At 45.9% G+C, this 6,861-nt stretch overlaps 1 long non-coding RNA gene across 1 annotated transcript; it reads left to right on the plus strand.

The window, feature by feature from the left end:
- The first annotated feature begins 1,445 nt into the window (after positions 1-1,445).
- On the plus strand, positions 1,446-6,396 carry LOC119128670. The gene is made up of 2 exons (XR_005099061.1): positions 1,446-1,849; positions 2,782-6,396. It is a non-coding gene; the product is annotated as an uncharacterized LOC119128670 (long non-coding RNA).
- Positions 6,397-6,861: the final 465 nt, after the last annotated feature.

Raw genomic sequence — 6,861 nt, forward strand, 5'->3', positions numbered from 1 at the left:
TTACCAAACAAAACAGCCCGAGTCCAACCACCATCCGGAAACCCCAATGTCCCCCGTTGATGGCTCCCTGGAGAGACCAGTGAGGCCTCCCCGCCCCCTCCCCCTCCTGTTTTGAAGGTTGACTGTGAACGCTGACTTGTTGGAGCTGTGAGACCCAAAGATGGCACGTGGAGGAGGCCGGGACCATGACCCCCCCCTCAACAGGTTTTAATGGACCGCAAGGACGCTGTGAATAGGACTGACTGATGGGATCTGATTGTCATCACCCTGACAGCATTGTCCGTTTCTGTTGTAAACATGTAAAATACACACTTTGCTTTACATGACACCTATTTGGTGCGGCCGACAGCGTCAAAACCAGGGTGGACCAGTCCTGCTTTCAAAAGGGGACTGTTAAGACAATGAAACTTTTGGTTGTGGAGAAATGAAAGAATCCACCACATGTTGGACCTTTAAAAGTGTGACAAATTGTGTCGCTCAGACTCCAAAATGCTATCAAAAGTGTTGCCTGTTAGTTGTCACCATTTTAAGCCCGAGCCCGCAATGTCTTGCCTTTAATCTGGACATGCAGACTCAGTCACGGAAAAGAACATCCAAAATGGTGTTAACCAACCAACCAACCAACCAACCAACCAACCAACCAACCAACCAACCAACCAACCAACCAACCAACCAACCAACCAACCTCATGTTGTTACTAGTTTGTCCATTTGGGTTGTTTGCCACGCAGGTTTGCACGCTAAAAGAATCCAAGCCAAGAACATTTGACAAACCACAAGACTTTAACGGCAAAATGGTCGCTCCTTAGTTGAGTTGCTTTGTCACCAAGACTTTGAGTTCTTCCTTTCTAATGGGTTCAAGACTTTGGAAACAAGATTTGGGTTTTGATTTCTGCTTCTACTGATGGTCACTGGTTCAAGAAAGTAGAAGGATGGTTTTTCATTTTAGACCACTGCGGTTCGTTCCATAGCAAGGCTCCTTGGTTCAACACCTTCATATTGATGGTTTTGAGAAACAGCTTTGATAATCATGGTCATCCGTTTCGAAAGTCGCTTCTCTTGAGGTTTTCTTCACTAAGTCCATTAAAAGTAGCTCTTGCAAGGGCGGCCATTGGTTAAAGACTTCAGAACCTGACTTTGGATTGAGACTCAAGAACCGCTGACACCCCAACAGACAAACGTCAACTAAATTCATTTGATTTTCCAATCATGAGGTGCTCGTCGTGCCTTGCTTGATTTTTCGCTTGCTGCCGGATTAAGTCTGCCTGTCCAGAAAGGTCTCAAGTGAGATGCTAATGAAAAATGAGCCGCGAGCCCGACCTGGATCGGAGCTCTGAACACAGATGGGGATTTGGTTTGTCTGCTGTTGAGGACAATGGATCCGTTTTTGCCCAAATGACGACAAAATGGACAGAAGATACCGGACGACTTTGTACCGGAGTTCAACTGTGACACACACACACCACACCTGCACCTCTTTCTATCCACGTGGGTTTACAGACACTTGTGGTCTTAAAAGTGCCAAAACGCTGTGTTTTGCAGAGGCGGCGTCAAGCCAAACATCTGTAGAAATGAGTTTTTGTCCCTCCCTTTGTGTTTTTTTGTGTGTGGCGACGTACGGCTCGGAACCACAAATGTCGACGCGGGCTCCTCGTGGCTCCTCTCTGATGGAAAGCTTCTAAACGTTTGGCCGATTCTTGTTGGCTCATGACTTGAAAGATGAGATTCTCGATTTGTCGTCTTTGGTTTAGGACTGAAAAGATAATTAATAGCCTTGTGATTGTTTTGATACCACCCAAAGTGGCTTGTGTGTTGATGGAACACTTTTGGCTTTTACAAAACAAGCTTCTGTGTGGATTTTCTTTGCTTCAGACTTAACAAGGAAACTTTTGAATGATGCTCTTTGGACTGAAACCAGCTTCTACTACACTTTGATGCTCATTGGTTTAAAAACTTCCCATGAATGGGCTTTGGTTGATGACAATTAGCTTCTCTGGCAATGCTCGTGGGTTGAAGACCACAGAAAGTGGCTTCTCTTTCCGTGGTCATTGGTTTAACGAGTTGTTCTATGCCAATTAATTAACTGCAGAATTTCTGGGCAGAATTTGATTATAGCAACTCACTACTACGACAATGTTTGAAGCTTTTGACGAACGACTTTCTAATTACCGGTGGAAGATCCGACAAACGAGCTTCTCTTAGCTTAGTCTTAAAAAGTAACACGGTTAAGGTCGAGAAAGTAGCTTCTGGTAGACGGCCTTTGCTTTCACACGTCAGAAACCGGCAACGAACCAACTTTGTGCATTGTTGTGGCCAGTCTTGAGGCATGGGCTCTTTCAGTCCACACTGCAGTCTGCCGGCGACAGACGGTATCAGGAATTGCGCAAGTGGCTTGCGCAATTTGTCTCGGGGCGGCGTGATGACTGGAAGGCAGCTTATTAATTAGTCTGCCCTTCAGTCAGAAGGGCTTCTCACTACGGCTCCCTCCCTCACATGAACGAGCACACGTTGGGTGAGATGTAATTGCACGCTGCCAGTTGACGGCAAAGACAATAAGCCAGCCGGCTGACGGCGACACTCGTGTCCCGTTTCACCAGACACGTTGAAGAGAGTCCTCGGTGACCGTCCCTTAGCGACACTTCATCCCACAGATGCTCTGAAGTTCACGCTTCTCCATTCATGTCCTGAGACTGACATGCCGCCGCTCCGAATGAGTGCATTGATGTCGCAACGTTTCTATCTATGAAGTCTCCCATCGGATAGTTTGCAGACCGTCTAGAAGGCAGCGGATTTGTCACTGACTTTCTCAGGGTTGAAAATCCAGCGTGTCGTCGGCTGGTCCTCAGTTCACGTGTCGTGATATGTTCGGGACAGCTCAAACGGGATTCCCATTTGTGGACAAGCTTCTTTCTCAAACTTGTCATGGGTTTAAGATCACAGAAATGTCCTTCTACCGTGACCATCATGTAGCAATGGGCATTGCTTCAATGCTTTTGACGCACAGCTTCTTCATTTAGGACTGTCAAGAGTAGCTTTTACCGACGTGCGTGGTTTGAGACCTCCGAAGCTCTCCTTTGATTGGTTGTCTTTGGTTCATGACTCTGAAAGTGACTTCTATGACAACCTTCAAGAGCCGCTGATGGTTGAAGACCACTCAGAGTAGCGTGTAGACATATATCAATGGTCGTTGGTTTAGGCCGCTGAAACTCGCTTCTGCCTCAGTTGATAATAGTTCGAGAGCACATAAACCGGCTTCTGATAGATGGTCTTTCGTCGTGGCTAACACAGCTAGCGTCATTTTTGGTTTCAAGACATTTGAAAGCAGCTTTTGATGGATGATCTTTGTTGTCTATAAAAAGCCCTTTCTGTATCAGCCGTGTTGGGTTTTAAGACCTTTGAAACTACCTGCTGATGGATGGATAGATGGATGGCTTAGGGTTGCTTTATGACTTTAAAAAGTAGCTTCCATATCGACGGCCGCAGCTTTAAGACCTCAGAGACGACAGGAGCTCCTTGCCGAGCGTCTTTTGTTTATGGAACACAGTAACCGAGCCGACGCGGATGGTCACGCGGTCTCCTCGTGACGTTATAGCCGCAACGCTAATCAATGAAAGATTTGGCAGCGTAGCATTTCTTGCCATTTCCCTTCAGAAACGTGTCAATCAAATCAATCTGGCGACTCAGTCGGTCAGCTCGTTTCACTCCGCCGTGTTTCTCATTTGGTTGTCCTTTGATGTTTTACACTTGTGGAATGCAGTGACGCACTCCCAGCAGCAGATCCGTTGATTACAGGCGGCGGCGGCGGCGGTTGCCCGAGGCGACGGTGAGTAAGAGTCAAGGTTGCTAGGTAGCAGATAAGAACACAAGATCTCATTAATTGCTTCTCGCGGTGCGGTGCGGTGCAGTGGGCGAGAGTGCAGGATGGCGGCCGTGGCTGTTGCTGCGGGATGCCCGCCCGCACGTCAACAATTTACTCTGCGTGCTTGTTTTGTAAATTAGCATGCTTTTTTTTTTCCATAGCAACAAACTTGGATTGTGTACAAATCATCCGTTTTGTAATTCAAGGGGTTGGATCGCACATTCCGCATCGGAGGACTCGGAAAATGAAACACGTGGGGCCACCGGTGATTTTGCTGACTTGGCGCTCAAAAATCCCGCATCAGAGTACGGCAATTGACTCACTCGTAAGTGTTCAAGTGCTCGCCGGCTGGTGGAAATGATCAGGAGATGCCCTCCCGTGGCTCGTAATAACGGCACCAAAGCGCCCGCGGGTCCTCCTAGTTCAACGATGAAATCGTTCCCATGAAAAATACATCAAATGCTACATTTTTTGGGCTCGTAAGCCAGTTTTACTTTGCGAGATGAAATTTGGTCGACATGTCCGCCATTTCCAGACCCACCAAAAAGTCTCAAGAAATCCGAAAAGATACGCCAAGGGTCATTTCCCCGAAGAAATTCTGCCAAAGTCAAACAACGACGTCACTTAGCGCAAACGCTAAACCTTTGAAGAGCCACCCTTTCATTTCAAGATTGTCCAATTAATAAGATTCTCGCCGTTTAATTCGGGCGACCGCTTCCCATCGCCGCCATCTTAATAAGGGAGCCTCGTTACTAATGAGCGCCGCAATCTTTCTATGAATTGCTAATCCATTTATCAGCTAATCTACACTCGCCACGTAAGCGTCTCAGCCTAATGAGTGGCTTTTGGTCGTGCTGTCGCCGCGCTCGTGCTTGACGTATTTTCTCACGCCAGCTCAAGCTATCGCCCTCGTCCAAACAATAGTTCACCTTTTTCTTTTCAAAAATGATTCTTATTTATTTTCCCCAGCAACTACCTTTTCCTCAATCATTAAAAAAAAAAGACGTTTTTCTTGTCTTTTTAATCTGAATTTATTCTCACAATGATGGTAGAATAAATATTTATTGGATTTTTCGACGGCGAATTTCCAAAGTGTACGCCGTTGGGGCATTTCAACCCATTGAGCTCGCATGTTGACTTAATGGAATTTGCGTTAGCCGTTTGTCCATAATCCGGATGGTTTTGCCTTAATGAGGATGCATGGTTATGACATTATATTCACGCCATGTGTGTTTGCTTTAATGAGCCCTAATTAAGATCAATTGTACGTATGCATAGTCATTATGTGGATGCCATTAATGGATTATATAGTCACGTGCACTGCTAATCTACTAATGTGCACATTAAAGACGCTCGCGGCCAGGAGACGAAAGCAGCAAAGCCGTGCGGCCGTTTTTTCCCACTTGAACCGTCCTCATGTTGTCGTGCATGGCTAAATGTACAAAACTCTAAGAACACTGCCAGGTTGTATTGTGTCGAAAGCCTTGTACCTCGCCCCCTTTGACATAACATTCTCATTTTTCCCCTTCATCAATCCTACAAATTTGCCGCCAACACGTTAGCCGTGTGCAACGCAAGCATTTGTCATTGTTTTTGTTGATGAAACACTCCTTTGAGTTGCAGTCGCTATCTCGGCTAGCTTCATCCTTCGCTAAAATTGCTCGCTCCGGTGGCTACCTATCACTGCCAGCTTCCGTCGCAAGCTATCGTCACTACCTATCAGCGCTATCTTCCATTGCTAGCTTCAGTCGCGAGCGATTCTGGTTAGTTGTCATCCGTCGGATCAGAGCGGAGCCACGGCTAACTGAGCGAGCGCCCGTTTGGTTTCCTACTGACGTTTGGCTGCCGCCTCCACTTGAAATCTGTGAATTTTGTACAAAAAGAAAATGTAGGAAGATTTTTTCTTTTTTTTTTCTACCGAGCCTGTTGTGTAGCTCTCTGTGTTTTGTTTGGCAGAGTGCGGCGGGAAACGGGGCCTTCAATTTTCTGTACGCAGTCGGGAATTGTGCAATGGCCAATTGTAATTTACTGTTATTATTCTGATTATTATGAAGAGAATTAGAGGTGGAGAAGTGAAATAAAATGTTATATTTGCATGATTTCCTGTATTTTCACCAATCAGATTTCTATACATATACACGAGTAAATATATATATATATATATACACGAGCCACACGTACAGTATATACGTACTGTCGTGTATTCTGTATTCTGACATACTGTGACTTTTGTCTGTCAATATAAAGATGCACTTTTTCTAAAGTCTCTTTGTAAACTTGTGGCGTGCGGTGTGCAGTGTTTGGCCGGCGGCAATGGAGACGAGGGCCAACATCTGGCTTTTGACGCACGAGTCACTGGTGTAATGCAAAATTTGACATTCATCTTCAAATCTAAAACCGGAAACTCTGCAAAACCAGCAAAGAACATGTTGACAAGATTTGGATTTTAAGATTAGAACTTACTGTTTGATTGCTCTCAAGAATTTGTCACTTCTTGTAATATTGACAAAAAGCAAAAAATATCGATGCTAGCATCAATAGAAGAGCTTGTGTGGGTCTTTTCTTTTTCCTCCCTGGAATCCCAGAGGTCTTTGAGCCGCCTTGTCATCTTGAATGGCCGCCACGTCTTCAGACGTACGACCAATCGACCGCTCGCCGCTCATCCAGCCGGCCATTAAAGAGCCGCGTCGATCGATGCCGCCATGCACATTTCAAGGTAAATAATCTGTGTGCGTGGAAGGGAGGGCCTTGCTTGAGGACAATCTATAACGAGAGAGAAAAAGCGGAGTGCAGAAAACAGATTCCACTTGACTTGGCAAGCTCGACTTTGATTTGGCTTTTCGCCATCCAATTTCGGGCTCGACGCGCGACGTTACTCTGATGCAGGCCAAGCAAATTTCTATCTGCTGATGATGACAACAAGGCTTATTGTGTTGCTTGAAAGCCGGGGCCTGACTTCTTTAAACCCCGCCCCTCATTTGAAACGCTATCTCTGGTTCAAAA

This window comes from Syngnathus acus, chromosome 1 (assembly GCF_901709675.1).
Source record: "Syngnathus acus chromosome 1, fSynAcu1.2, whole genome shotgun sequence".
Lineage (NCBI taxonomy): Eukaryota > Metazoa > Chordata > Actinopteri > Syngnathiformes > Syngnathidae > Syngnathus > Syngnathus acus.